Source organism: Carcharhinus amblyrhynchos, chromosome 10 (assembly GCF_965287045.1).
Source record: "Carcharhinus amblyrhynchos chromosome 10, sCarAmb.v2.hapA, whole genome shotgun sequence".
Classification (NCBI taxonomy): Eukaryota; Metazoa; Chordata; class Chondrichthyes; order Carcharhiniformes; family Carcharhinidae; genus Carcharhinus; species Carcharhinus amblyrhynchos.
The window spans coordinates 54,258,166-54,274,219 of NC_137333.1; the positions used below are offsets into that span (position 1 = coordinate 54,258,166).

The 16,054-nt window shown below is 41.5% G+C and overlaps 1 protein-coding gene across 5 annotated transcripts in view; it reads left to right on the top strand.

Annotated features, from left to right (window-relative positions):
• Window positions 1-16,054, top strand: part of rab30 (RAB30, member RAS oncogene family) — a 144,902-nt gene that overhangs the window by 47,805 nt on the left and 81,043 nt on the right. The window contains exons 2-3 of one of the 5 annotated variants that reach the window (XM_080197081.1): window positions 1,822-1,952; window positions 3,294-3,364. The exons of 2 other annotated variants lie outside the window; for them this stretch is intronic. The gene's annotated coding sequence lies outside the window, so the exon portion shown is untranslated. The remainder of the gene's footprint in view (window positions 1-1,821; window positions 1,953-3,293; window positions 3,365-16,054) is intronic. 2 more of the 5 variants (XM_080197078.1, XM_080197080.1) reach the window with 2 other exon arrangements.

Below are 16,054 nucleotides of genomic sequence, written 5' to 3' on the forward strand. Positions count from 1 at the left end.
ATCATCTCTGGGTATTAAAATAAAAGCAAAACATGTTGTAAATTTTAAATAAAAACAAAGTGCTGAAAATACTTAGCAGGTCTGGCAGCATCTGTGGAGCAACAGCAGAGCAACGTTTTAAGTTAAATATGATAATTCTGAAGAAGAGTCATATTTGACTTAATGTTAACTGATTCTCTCTCTCCATAGGTGCTGCTGAGTATCCCAGTACTTTGTTTTTATCTCTAAGTACTGTTGTGCGTTGCCAACATTTAACTTTCATTCACTATGAAATGTGTTCCTCTTGGAAGGTTGGTATTCAAGAGCTTTATTTTCAGTGGTTCAGATTCCAAGATGCTGCAATTGGTACAACACATCTAAAACTTTATAGACTGTAGCTGTAGACAATATCAACTTGGCACTTAAGTGAAATTAGGATTTCTTCAATAGCTGTTGATAACTTGAGCCTGAAATATAGATGTGTCCTTGGTACACTCTGTTTGAAGCTGCCAATTAGGGTTTAATTTAATTCCATTTCATAGAATTCCTGCAGTGCAGAAGGAGGCCATTTTTAAAATTTGATTTATTATGGTCACATGTATTAGTATACGGTGAAAAGTATTGTTTTTGTGTGCTTTACAGAAAATCCCAACCTAACCAACCTCTCTTCATAGCTGAAACGCTCCAGGCCAGGCAACATCTTGATGATAAATTGTCTCTGTACTCTTTACAATGCAATTTGACGTGTCTTAAGTTTCCTTTGTACTTTTTGTTTCTGTTCGGGCCATTCCCCCTCCTTTTGGGGAGCCGCCCCCTTTTTCTTTGTCCGAATGTAATTTAAGTTTGTTTACTTGGTTTGGCCTGAAAGATGCACATTCTTTCTATAGTACTTGATTCATTATTATCACATGTATTAGCATACAGTGAAAAGTATTGTTTCTTGTGTGCTAAACTGACAAAACATACCATACACAGGGAAGGAATGAAGAAAGTGCAGAATGTAGTGTTACAGTCATAGCTACGGAATAGAGAAAGATCAACTTAACATGAGGTAGGTCCATTCAAAAGTCTGATATCAGCAGGGAAGAAGCTGGTCTTGAGTTGGTGGGTATGTGTCCTCAGACTTTTGCATCTTTTTCCTGATGGAAGAAGGTGGAAAAGAGCATGTTCGGGATGCGTTGGATCCTTAATTATGCTGGCTGCTTTTCCAAGGCAGCAGGAAGTGTAGGCAGTATAAAAGAATGGGAGGCTGGTTTTTGTGATGGACTGAGCTTCGTTCACGACCCATTGTAATTTATTGTAGTCTTGGACAGAGCAAGCGCCATACCAAGCTGTGATACAACCAGAAAGAATGTTTTCTGTGGTGCATCTGTAAAGGTTGGTGAGAGGTGTAGCGGACATGCCAAATTTCCTTAGTCTCCTGAGAAAGTAGAAATGTTGGTGGGCTTTCTTAACTATAGCGTTAGCGTGGAGGGAGCAGTACAGGTTGGTGATTGGGACAGCTAAAAACTTGAAGCTCGACCATTTCTACTACATCCTCATTGACATAGACAGGGACATTTGGCCTATCGAGCCCACACTGAAAACAGTCTCACCCAGTCCCTTTCCCCGTAACCCCATTTAGCCTGCTAATTCCCTGAGACTAAGGGGCAATTTACAAGGCCAATCAACTTAACCCCCCACACCTTTTGGACTCTGGGATGAAACCAGAGCACCTGGAGAAAATCCACGGAGAGGCCAGTATTGAATTTGGGTCCCTGGTGCTGTGAGTCAGCAGTGCCAACCACTGTGCCACCATGCTGCCCCAAGTTGTATATAATGTATCTACAAACTGTGTTGCAGATCTTTATGCATGTGAGATTGCCTGAAGTAATGAATGCAGAACTTGAGCATGAAACTGGCATAATGCAGTTAACACAGATGCTCTGATTGAAAAGCTATATTATGCAGTGATTGCATTCATGCCTTACAAGGTACGTGATGTAGTAATATTCTGATGTGATATGAATACTTTTTCTATAGTTGGGTAACTATTTCCTCAAGTTCAGAACCTATGTCCCCTGCTCTTCCAACACCAATCTACTACATGGTATCTCTTGCCTCTACCATTAGTCATTATCTGCAATTATGTGAGGCCACACCCTGAAACCTCCCTATCAAAACATTTTTGTTTTATTGCCCCTCTCCTTTGCTTCTAAGCTTCCTGAAATCTATATCTTCAACATTCATTGATTTTTAAATTTTGCATTTCCTTAAACGTGGAATACAAAAGTACTGTGTTGGACAGGGATATTATCTCGCATTGAGCCACTTACTTGACTTGAGTGTCTCCTTAAAATGGAAGAGTGTTATATTACCTGGTATTGACATTCATCACTTTGATATAAAGTTAACCCAAAATCTTCAACAGAAATAAATATTGGATTGAAATCTTTCTGATCCCTGAGTAATATTATCCCTAATATAGATGACAGGTGCTCTGGTTTCCTCCCCCAGTTCAAAGATGTGCAGGTTAGGTGGATTCGATACGTGAAGTTGGCCCTTTTAATTTGTCTCTGTGTGTGAGTGTAGCTGTGCTTGATGTGATGCAGTGCCCCTCAAGTTATAAGGCCCTAGTGACAGACTAGCAACCTGTTCCAGGAATAATCAGCGACAGAAACAGACAAAAGAGGGAATACTTCCACCTTCACTTACTCTTAATACCACACTGCCCTTTATGCCAAGATAATTTTCTCTCTCTCTCTCTCTCTCTCTCTCTCTCTCTCCACTACTACTACTACTACTACCACCGGTGACAATAGCAAAATACGAAATGTGTATTTCTGTGTATGTTGTTTGACCAATTGTCACTGAATGAAGTGTTTAATAAAATTTACAACTGTAGAAGCCATAAATGACAAACTTATGAGTGGTGGGGAAAGGTGGAAGGTATGAATTATTTTAAATATCCTAAATTACATTATTTTGGGAGAAAGGTAAATGAACACTCATTCATAACCCAATTACTGATGATGTTTACTATAAATTTTATCTTTTCAATAAGGGCAGCAGATGTAGTGCAGACATATAGAGGAAGCTGGATACTTTTCTGAATTGCAAGACAGTAATCTAATCCTAAAGTTTCAAGATATCATGGCAAATATTGGACGGTTTATACCGTAATTTTAGTAGTGCCTTAAAGAGTAGTGTAAGCTACATTGACTGAAACAGTAAATACATTATGTACATTTTTAACATGTTTTTGTTGTTTTTATCAAAACAATAACACTTTGTTAGGATAAAATCACATTCTTGTCCTTATTTGTTATCCACAGGCACTTTCAGCAAGGGTTGTCACAAGGAGTGTTTGAGGCAGAGGTCATTGCGTCCTTTGAAGAAGAAGTGGGTAAATATTTTGAAGTAGAGGAAAATGTAGGGCCGTGGGGAGAGAATGTGGCCATGGGATTAAGTTTGGATAGTTCTGCAAAGAACCAACATAGACACAATAGGACAACTGTCCTTCCCTTTTTGCGGTAAACTATTTTTATGGTTCTGCAGGTTTGCTGGTTGGCAATCAGAAGGATAAATCTTGAAATATATATTCTTCTTTCTCCAACTATTGGAAGGCTGAGAATTTTAACATTCCTATTACTTGCCCTGTCAAGAAATTTGATTATGGTTGAACTTGACTTTTCTGATCTGTACAGCTCAGCAACTGTTTGGATAAACTTGCTGAACCTTGGAGGAGCTGCTGCTGCTTGTGAAATGCTAATAATTGGCAATAGCATTTTGGTTACTTTGGAGTTGTATGCATTCTGGAACTGTAAATTTTGTGCAGTGTAACCAGCTGTTATTAATTCTGAAGCAAAATAATGATGGTGAATATTTGTTTCTTATTTTATCAAACATTTAGATAACCTAAAGTTGCAGATTAAGAGTAGGCTATTTGAGAATTTTGCTTATGCCATTCAGCCTGATGAATTGAAGAAATAAATTGATAGTTTAGATGACTTATTTTTGTAACTTCTTCATCTCTTGACAGAGAAGTAGCTTCTGCTGTATGCTTTGCATACATGGTATGTTTGTGATAGAGGTAGTGCAGGTGTGTACTTTTATCCTGTTAGGCTGTGACACTGTTACTAATCAACATTGTACTGTGAATGTATAATGGGATCTATGCTTTTGACTCTTGAAAATGGATGCTTGGATTTTTAAATGCTTAAGTGAGGAATTTAGCTAGTTTTGGCTCAACTCTTTCAGATAATACCTGTTAATCTGACAGAGCACAAGCAAATATTGGGCGAATCATAAAAACATAATGGATGTTGAACCTTTACCTAGATTTCTTAATTTAAATCAAAAGGGATCAAAGTAAAATGCTAATAACGACAAATTGGTGACTATGCTAAACATGATGTCAAGGTTTATAAAATAACAAAGCAGAAAATCCAGCTAGTATATTTACATTGGGAAGAGAAAAGAAAACATTTTGGGATGTAACTCCAAATTATACTATTAAAATATTACAGATACTGATACAGCAATTGCATTTTTCAAGCAATTTCTTTTTGTTTCAAAATCCCACAATTTGCAAGTGTCCTCTCATGGGAAGTGAAAATCTGTGGCGTTATCTGAAGCGGAACAATTTGCTTGACAATTTGTGATTTTGGTGCGGTTGGTTAATTTTGTTATTGTCCATCTTGGGATGTATAAATGAGGCAAATATCTTCATGTTAGCATGAGACTACAACAATAATGTTTCACATTGAAGCTTTGGTTGAATATAGCTTTCCAGTCTTAATGAAATATCAGCTCTTTTGTGATGTATCACAACTTGCAGAAAGCAAATATTTAAGTAACAAAGATTGAAGACCTGGGCCCAAATTTTCACCATGATGGGTGCCTCTCTATCAGATGAAGTTGCTGAATATTATAAGTCCCACCCTAAACCAAGCCGTTCCCATTTTTGCAGGGTGGGGAATGGGATGGGGTTTGCACATGCACATTTTATGGGGATAGTTGGCTGTTTAAATTATCAGTTCCACTGTTCAAATTGGATTTTGGTTGGATGGGCGTGTGAAACCTGAAATAGGCCCAGTAACAGCAAGCGTAAATTTTATGGATTCATTGTACTAAACAAGTACCCCTTTTGAGTGCTAATGTACATGTTTGGATCTGGTCCCAGGATACCTTTGGAATTGTTCAGAGCAAGCATGAATATGCAATAAAATTCATTAATTGTTAAGCTAATTGGAACTGTCAACGGACCTCTCAAAATGACCTGCCCAGGGTGCCGTGCAAAAAGCATTTAGAAGACCTGCCCCTTAAATTTTTGCAAAAAATGTCTGGAGTGTTTTGAAAAAACACATTGTCTATGGACATAAGCCTTTAGTTTTCCATTGCTGAATTTGTGATGCCTGACTGGTTTCACAACCATCCATTTATTAGAGTAGGATTCCTGCTATTTCAGTTTGACAGCTACGCATGGTATAGACTCCATGTAGTAGGACTATGCATTCCAGTGCTTGTTGTTATAAGAGATAGTGCAATTGAATCAAATGTTGTAAAGCTTCATTTGGGTGAAGGAATGTGAGTAAAATAAATGGGTTTTTTATGATTTTAAAAAAATAATGAAGTCTACAGTAGACACTTTTTATAGAATTTTATTTTATTCTGACATCCAGCTAGCCACTTTTAGAATTCAGGTTCACGTACCCAGTAAACTTGCAGACAAAAATCAGGTCCTGTGTTGTCATGTTTTTAAAAGGATATTTAGTACATTGGGTCATTTTTCATCTAAAATGTGTCAAGAACCTTTAATTACCCATCAAGGATACTGCTGTGGATAAATTTGAAAAGTTTCATTGTTCGCCATTGTTTTTTACTTTTTTCCTCAATAATGATACATTCTGATATCTCTCAGGCTCTCTGCAAGTTCAATGCCTTAGAACTCCTCTTCCAGTGTTTCAGATTGATCTCAAAGCTATTTCTACAATGTGCCAATTATCCCCATTGCACCCCTTCCAAATGTCGGTTTGATCCTCCTACCCAATATGTAGTGGTGGTGTTACAGCTCATGGCAAAGTACACTTTTACATGTGATCTGTAGTTTGGAGCTATGGACAGTGATGGTGGAGGCTTTAACTTACTTATGGCTGATCAGGAATCTTCCCCCTGTTAAACATAAGAACATAAGAAATAGGAGCAGGAGTAGGCCTTCAAGCCTGCCCTGCCATTCAGTAAGATCATGGCTGATCTGAAGTGGATCAGCTCCACTTTCCCGCTTTCTCTCCATAACCCTTAATTCCCCTGTCTATCAAAAACCTATCTACCTGTGACTTAACTATATTCAGCGAGGTAGCCTCCATAAGAACATAAGAAATAGGAGCAGGAGTAGGCCATCTGGCCCTTCGAGCCTGCCCCGCCATTCAATAAGATCATGGCTGATCTGTCGTGGCTCAGTTCCACATTCCCGCCCTCTCCCCATAACCCTTAATCCCCTCTCTTATCAAAAACCCATCAACCCGCATCTTAAAAATATTTAGCGAGGTAGCCTCCACCACTTCAACGGGCAGAGAATTCCAGGGATTCACCACCCTTTGAGTGAAGAAGTTCTTCCTCAACTCTGTTCTAAACCGCCTCCCCCTTATCTTGAGGCTGTGCCCCCTAGTCCTACTGTCCTTTCTGAGTGGGAAGAGTCTCTCCACCTCTATCCTATCCATCCCATTCATCATCTTATACGTCTCAATGAGATCTTCCCTCATTCTTCTAAATTCTAACGAGTACAAGCCTAGTTTATTTAGCCTCTCATAGCTCAACCCCCTCAACTCCGGCATCAGCCTAGTAAACCTCCTCTGCACTCCCTCCAAGGCCAAAATATCCTTGCGTAAGTATGGCGCCCAAAACTGCACACAGTACTCCAGCTGCGGCCTCACCAATGCCCTATATAGCTGCAGCAAGACCTCCCTACTTTTATATTCAATCCCATTCGCCTTCCTGACCACCTGCTGCACCTGCAAGCTGGGTTTTTGCGACTCATGCACAAGGACCCCGAGGTCCCTCTGCACCGTCGCCTGCTGCAGTTTTTCTCCACGTAAGTAATAATCCTTCCTACCAAAGTGGACCACCTCGCACTTGTCAACATTAAATTCCATTTGCCAGTTCCTGGCCCATTCGCCCAGCCTATCTAGATCCTTCTGCAGACTCTCCACACCCTCCGCGCAATGTGCCTTTCCACCAATCTTGGTGTCATCAGCAAATTTCGACACCATACACTCGGTTCCCTCCTCCAGATCATCTATATAAATGGTAAATAGCTGAGGCCCCAGCACCGACCCCTGAGGCACTCCACTAGTCACCAACCGTCAATCCGATAGCACCCATTGACCCCCACTCTCTGCCTCCTATTTGACAACCAGTCCTCTATCCACGCTAACACCCTACCCCCAACTCCATGTCCCCTGACCTTCTGCAATAACCTCTTGTGAGGTACCTTGTCAAACGCCTTCTGAAAAAACGCCTTCTCCACCACTTCAACAGGCAGAGAATTCCAGAGATTCACCACCCTTTGAGTGAAGAAGTTCCTCCTCAATCTAAATCCGATCTAAACTGCCCCCCTCTTTATCTTGAGGCTGTGCCTCATTATCTTATACGTCTCTATAAGATCCCCCCTCAGCCTTCTAAACGCTAATGAGTACAGACCCAGTCTATTCAGTCTCTCTTCATAGGCTAGCCCCCTCATCTCCGGTATCAGCCTAGTGAATCTTGAGACTGTGTTAAACTGCCAGTTGGAGAGATGAATCAAGGATAGTCAACATGGTTTTGTCAGGGGGAGATCATGTCTAACAAATTTGAATTTTTTGAGGAGGTGGTTAGGTGTGTAGTTGAGGGCAATGCAGTTGATAGAAACATAGAACAGTACAGCACGGTGCAGGCCCTTCAGCTCTCGATGTTGTGCCGATCTTTATCCGAAACCTGGATCAAGCTATCCCACTCCCTATCATTCTGATGTACTCCATGTGCCTATCCAATAACCACTTGAAAGTTCCTAAAATGTCCAACTCCACTGTCACTCAGCCTGTGCAATGGACTGCCTGAGTAAAGAACTTTATCTCAGACATCCCTCCTATATCTCCCACCATGAATCTTGTAGTCCACGTGGACTTCAGGAAGGCTTTTGTCAAGGTCTCATGTAGGATACTTAGCGAGAAGGTAAGAGCCCATGAAATTCAGGGCAAATGGGATCCAAAATTGAATTGGTGGCCGGAGGCAGAAGATGTTGGTTGAAAGTTGTTTCTGGAACTGGAAGCCTGTGTCCAGTGATGTACTATAGGGATTGGTGCTGGCACTCGGGTCAGGCATGGACCAGCTGGCAAAGGTATTCGCAGATATCTTCAATTTCTCTTTACACCTATCTGACCATCATCCTGGTACTAAAGAAAAGCCAAGTAGCATGCCTTAATGACTATCATTCGGTGGCACTGATATCCATCATTATGAAGTGCTTCGAAAGTTTAGTCATGGCACAAATCAATTCCTGCCCCCCCCAGATTGTCTGGATCCACTACAGTTCACTACAGATGCCATCTCCCAGGTCTTACACTCAACCATGTAACACCTAGATAACAAAGATACCTATGTCAGACTTCTATTCAAAGACTACAGCTCAGTCTTAACACCATTATTCCCATGAGACTCGCCTCCAAACTTCGTGGCTTGGGGCTCAGCTCTTCCCTCTGCAACTGGAACCTAGACTTCTAATCTGCAGACCGCAGTCAGTAAGGATAGGCAACAACACCCCCTCCACAGTCATCCTCAACACTGGTGCTCCGCAAGCTGTGTTCTCAGCCCCTTACTATACTTCTTTATATACCACTGTATGACCAAATTCCCATTAAACTCGATCTTCAAATTTGCTGATGACACCACTGTAGTGGGTTGGATCACAAACAATGACGAGACACAGTACAGGATTGAGGTAGAGAATCTGGTGCAATAGCAATAATCTCTTATGTTAGCAAAATGAAGGAGGTAGCCATTGATTTCAGGAAGCATAGTGGAGGGCATGCCTCTGTCTTCATCAATGGGAATGAAGTCCCATATAAGAATATGAAGAATATAAAAGCAGGGAGGTCTTGCTGCGACTATACAGGGCACTGGTGAGGCCGCAGCTGGAGTACTGTGTGCAGTTTTGGTCGCCGCACTTGCGCAAGGATATTTTGGCCTTGGAGGGAGTGCAGAGGAGGTTCACTAGGTTGATACCAGAGATGAGGAGGTTGGACTATGAAGAGAGACTAAATAGACTGGGTCTGTACTCGTTGGAGTTTAGAAGGATGAGGGGGGAATCTTATAGAGACGTATAAGATAATGAAGGGGATGGATAGGGTAGAGTTAGAGAGATTCTTCCCGCTCAGAAAGGACAGTAGGACTAGAGGGCACAGCCTCAAGATAAAGGGGGGGGGGGCAGTTTAGAACGGAGTTGAGGAACTTCTTCACTCAAAGGGTGGTGAATCTCTGGAATTCTCTGCCCGTTGATGTGGTGGAGGCTACCTCGCTAAATATATTTAAGCCACGCTAGATAAGTTTTTGGTAGGCAAGGGAATTAAGGGTTATGGGGAGAAAGCGGAAAAGTGGAACTGAGCCACTTCAGATCAGCCATGATCTTATTGAATGGCGGGGCAGGCTTGAAGGGCTAGATGGCCTACTCCTGCTCCTATTTCTTATGTTCTTAAGTCAAAATGGTTGAGAGCTTCAAGTTTTTAGGTGTCCAGATCACCAATGACCTATCCTGGTCCCCCCCCCCCATGCAGACGCTGTAGTTAAGAGAGCCCACCAGTACCTCTACTTTCTGAGGAGACTAAAGAAATTTGCTATGTCCACTATAACTCTCACCAACCTCTATGGATGCACCATAGAAAGCATTCTTTCCAGTTCTATCACAGCTTGGTATGATTCCTGCTCTGTCCACAATAAACTTCAGAGCAAAGCCCAGTTCATCACTCAAACCAGCCTCCCATCCGTTGACATTGTCTACGCTTCCCACTGCTTCGGAAAACCAGCCAGCATAATTGAGGACCCCATGCACCCCAGACATACTCTTTTCCACCTTCTTCCATTGGGGGGGAAAAAATTACAAAAGTCTGAGGACAAGTACTAACAGACTCAAAATCAATTTCTTCCCTGCTGCCATCAGACTTTTGAATGGACCTATCTTGCATCATGTTGATCTTTCTCTACACCCTACCTATGACTTTAACACTACATTCTGCACTCTCTTCTTTCCTTCCCTATGTACTGTATGTTTTGTTTAGCGTGTAAGAAACAATACTTTTTGCTGTATACTAATACATTTTGACAAATCAAATCAAAAACTACAGAAAGAATGTGATTGCACTATAAAGAGTGCAGAAGAGATTCACCAGGATGTTGCCTGGGCTGGAGTTTTAGCTGTGAAGAGAGATCGGTTAGGCTGGGGTTGTTCTTCATGGAGCAGAGAAGGCTGAAGGGGACCTGATTTGAGGTGTACACATTTATGAAAGATAGGGTAAATGGGAAGAAATTTTTCCCCTTGCTAGAAGAATCAATAACCAGGGAGCATGGGTTTGAGGTAGTGGGCAGGAAATTTAAGGAAATGAGAAGAGCTTTTTCATCCAGTGGTTGGTGGAAATCTAGAACTCTCTGCTTCAAAGGATGGTAGAGGCGGAAACACTCAACATTTAGATAAGCACCTCCTCTCTGAAGATATCCCTCATCCAAGTTGTCTAGCACTACAGCATGCTAAATGGGATAGATTCAGAACTGATCTAACAATTCAAAACGAGGCAACCAAGAAACACTGTTCCATCAACAGCAGCAGAATTATATTTCACCACTAAATGTAACCTCATGCCCAGCATATATCTCACCACATCATTGCCATCAAGCTAAGAGAGCAACCCAGTTCAATGACGAATATAGGTGCCAAGAACAGCACCAGACACACCTAAGAATGCAGGGTCAATCTGGTGAAATGACAGCACAGGACAATATGAATGGTTAACAGTAAAGTAGCATGCAATAGATAGAGCTAAACAATGCCATAAACAACAGATCGGATCAAAGCTCTGCGGCACTATCACATTCAGTCATGATGATGCTGGAGAATGAAACAATTACTCATTGCAGCAAATTCCACAAACTTCCTCATATTTTGTGAGAAAATTCTGGCATGTCATAAATGCTTCAGCCTTGATTTCAACTATATTCAGCCAAATGTGCTGAGTGGATAATCCATCTCACCTGCCTCCCCCTGAGGTCCCCATCAATCATTCCTCTAATACTCTGGGGCTGAGTACAGAATATTTGTTGCATTTGTGGTCTCTTTAAGATTATTGCATGGCTGCACTTGTGCATATTTTAACAGGACCATAGCTCGTAAGTGACCTACTTGTTCCTGTGCAGCAGATTCCTGATTGTGCTGTCATCTTGCAACTTGCAGGCAAAATTTATCTTCACCATCACAAGTTTCATTTTTTCAGCCAATTTGATCAATTCCACATGAGGTTAAATGGCTGAGTGAATGCCATGGTGGTGCTGTGGGCCCTGGTAACATTCCTGCTGTAGTTCTAAAGACTTGTTGTCCTGACCCAGCTGCACCCATCACTAAATTGTTCAAATGCAGCTAATATACTGGCATCTACCCAAAGAAAAAAATTGCCCAGGTATCTCATGCCCATTTAAAAAAAAAACCACCCCAACCTTGGCCTATCAATGACACGTTCCATCAATGGCATTTAAAATAAGCTGATTCAGTGCTCAATTTGAATTCAGTTAGGACTGCTCCATTCGAGACCTCATTGCAGCCTTGGTTCAAACATTGACAAGAGTTGAATCCCAGATGAGATGGGACATTAAGGCAACATTTGACTAAGGGGTCACAGTAAAATTGAAGTAAATGAGAATCGGTGGTTAGGGGGAAGAGGAAGGAATGGAGGTATTGGTAGAAACTCTCTTGATTGGAGTCATTCCTTGCATTATGGTTGTTGGAGGCCAATTATCACAGCCCTAGGGCATTGCTTCAGGAATTTCTTAGGGCAGTATCTGAGGCCCAACCAGTTTCAACTGCTTCATCAATGACCATGTTTCCAACACAAGGTGGACAGGGTCTTTGATTACTGTTCATTTCCGTTCACAATTCTTCAGAAAAATAATAAGCCCATGGCTGCATTGAGCAAGACCTGAACAATATTCAGGCTTGGGCTGATAAATGGCAAGTAAAACTCACACTACACAAGTGCTAGGTAAATAGTCATCTTTGTCAAAAGTCACCCCCCCCCCCCCCCCCCCCCCCATGACGTTCAATGGCATTGCTAACACTAATTCCCCCACCATCAACAATCTGAGCCTGCCATTGACCAGGAACTTAACTGGACCAGCAATATAAAGATAGTGGCTACAAGAGCACATCACAGGCTTGAAACCCTGTAATTCATAGCTCATCTCCTGACTTCCCAAAACTATTCCACCATTTACAAGAGAACAGATTAGAAGTGTGATGAAATACCCTCACTTTCCAGGATAAGTCCCAATTCTAACAACATGAGAGGCACAATACCATCTAAGACACAGCAACCTTATTCATCAGCAATCCATCTACCACCTTAAACATTCTTTGCCTCCTGTACCATTGCACCATGCCTGTCACGTGTACCGTCAAGACGTCTTCAGCAGGGGCCTCCAAATCCACAATGTTGACTATCTCAAAGGGAAACGGGCATACGGGAATGCCACCACCTGCAATTCATGCAGATTCTGACTTGAACATATATTGCTGTTCCTTAATTGTTGCTGGGTCAAAATCCTGGGAACCCTTACCTTACAGCACCATGGATGCACCTACAATCACATGCTGCAGTGGTTCAACAGACAGCTCACCACCACCTTCTAAAAGCTATTTAGCATAGGGTAATAAATTTTGGTCTTGTGATGCTCGTATCTTGTGAACAAATATTAAAAAAACTGCCCAGCAGCAGGGTCCTAATATTACAATTGTCACATGCACTGAAACAGTCATGAATGTGTCATAGTACTTTCGACAAATGGATTACTTTTAAGGTGCTTTGTTTATGTTGTTCACCCATCTCTGGAGAATCAGTGTATACAATTACGAATAGGATACTTTCTGACAATGCATTAGAAAACAATTGAGTGATTCAAATTGCTCCCAAAACAAGAGAATGCCCAAAGTTGAATTATTTTCACAAATTCCTTTCAACAATTTTTTTTCTGATACACGTGTGTATTTTGTTTATCAAATGTTTGTTTCACTCTTCATACTATTTTTGAGTGCATTAAATATACTGTAATGCAGGTGAAGTGGTCGTAAATCTACATGCTGTGTAAGTCACTGAAGCTGGATAGAAGATCTTTAATGTCCAGTGGCTACTTTCTTTCACAGTTGTTTTACTGCATTGTGATACTTGCTGTCTCCTTTCACCACCCTGACCCTCATCCCCACGTCAATTAATGGTGTAGGAAAAGTGGATGGAACTTTATCATTTATACCTTTGATTTATTCAGCTATTCTGTGTAATCTGATTACCAAGTTTCTTATATTCAGTCACTTCTGGCATCAGCAGGATTATGTACAGAATTGGTGAAGAATAATTTCACTTTTAACTGATCAGAGATATCAAAGGCTGAATGCTAATTACTGCTAATTATTATTCAGCTGCCTCTTGTCAAACTATATTCAGTATAATTGATTTATAGTGATACTTGGCAGGGTTACTTTTACTTAACACACAACAGTAAATCAGTGTAAGCACAGCAATTAATTTTATTACACAATCACGGTAACATCATTTTGTGGACTCAAGAATGGCATGCTATGGATTTCCACATGGGTCCTAGCTGTTTCATGCATTTTTGTAGATACATGGAACATTCTGCAGCCCTGCTCTGTGCTGGGGTTTGTGGTGGGAAGCCATCATCCTTGCCTTATCTGTACAAGTGTCATTTCCTGCTCTGTTTCCAATTTCACCCCTCTCCTAAACTTGATGTGTACCTCTGACTCTTCCTTTCCTTAGCTTCTGTCTCTGTTTCTGGGTTAGGCTGTTAGCAGATAGTCATGCTAAGTTGACTGACTCCCATAGCTACCCTGACTGAACTCCCTGACACCCTATTCCCTGAAAGGATTCTATTCCGTTCTCCCAATTTCTCCATTTCTATTGCATTTGTTCAGATGATGCAGCCTTCATACTTGTGCTACTTGTAAGTCTCCCTTTTTTCTCAGCCAAATTAATTGTTTCAGAAACAGATGGGCTGAGACAGAGACAGGTGATATTTCATGGGTGGAAATTGGAAGCCTTTGTGATGGAAGGGATTGTGTGTGGACACTTAAATCAAATCAAGTAAAGTGCCAAAATTACGTACAGTCAGGCCCAGCCTAAGATAGTGGCCAGGGAGGACTACAGAATAGACAATAGCTTCAATCCCGTCAATGTTTAATAAGAGAAAATTCTGATTCATGCAGGATTGGATGTCAGACAAGTAGTCTGACAATACAGGCAACAGAGAAATTGAGACAGATAATGGGCAAGTGGAGTTGGGCGCTAGTGGCTCTGACATCCATCATTATGAAGTGCTTCGAAAGGTTAGTCATGACACGAATCAATTCCAGCCTCCCGGACGATCCAGATCCACTTTAGTTTGGGTAGTGCCGCAACAGGTTCACAACAGACGCCATATCCCTGGCCTTGCACTCGACCCTGGAACATCTAGATAACAAGGACACTTATGTCAGACTCCTATTTATTGACTACAGCTCAGCCTTCAACACTATTATTCCCACAAAACTCCTCTCCAAACTCCATGGCCTGGGCCTTGGCACCTCCCTCTGCAACTTGATCCTGAATTTCCTAACTCGGAACACAATCAGTAAGGATAGGCAACAACACCTCCTCCACAATCATCCACAATGCTGGTGCCCCACAGGACTGTGTTTTCAGCCCCCTACTGTACTCATACATCTATGACTGTGTGGCCAAACTCCCCTTAATTTGATTTTCAAGTTTGCTGACAACATCACCGTGGTGGGTCGGATCTCAAACAATGACGAGACACAGTACAGGAATGAGATAAAGAATCTGGTGAACTGATGTGGCAACAATAATCTCTCCCTCAATGTCAACAAAACAAAGGAGATTATCATTGACTTCAGGAAGCGTAAAGGAGAATATACGCCTGTCTATATCAATGGGGACGAAGTAGAAAGGGTTGAGAGTTTCAAGTTTTTAGGTGTCCAAATCAGCAACAAACTGTCTTGATTCCACCATGTCAACACTATAGTTAAGAAAGCCCACCAATGCCTCTACTTTGTCCAGAGAACTAAGGAACTTTGGCATGTCAGCTGCAAATCTCTCCAACGTTTATAGATGCACCATAGAAAGCATTTTTTCGGTTGTATCACAGCTTGATATGGTTCCTGCTCTGTCCAAAGACTGCAAGGAATTACAAAAGCTCGTGAATGTAGCCCAATCCATTAAGCAAAGCAGCCTTCCATTCATGACTCTGTCTACACTTCCCACTGGCTCGGCAAAGCAGTCAGCATAATTAAGGACCCCACACACCCGGACATTCTCTCTTCCACCTTCTTCCTTCGGGAAAACAATACAAAAGCCTAAGGTCATGTACCAACCTACTCAAAAACAGCCTCTTCTCTGCTGCTGTCAGATTTTTGAAAGGACTTGCCTTGCATTAAGTTGATCTTTCTGTACACCCTAGCTATGACTGTAACGCTACATTCTGTCCTTTCTTGTTTCTTTCTCTATGAACAGTATTTTTTCACTGTATAGCACACAAGAAACAATACTTTTCACTGATGTTAATGCATGTTTTTGATTCAATTTATTGTCACATGTCTGCCATACTAAGTGGTAACACTCTTGGCTCTAAGTTAGAAGGCTAGATTGAAGCTTCACTCCAGAGACTTGAATGCATATATTTAGATCGACACTTTGTCATTGAGAAATTTCCAAATTGTCAGAGATGTCACCTTTCAGCTAAGACATCAAAATGGAGGCCACATCTGCCCTTTCAGTTGTATGGAGGTAAAAGA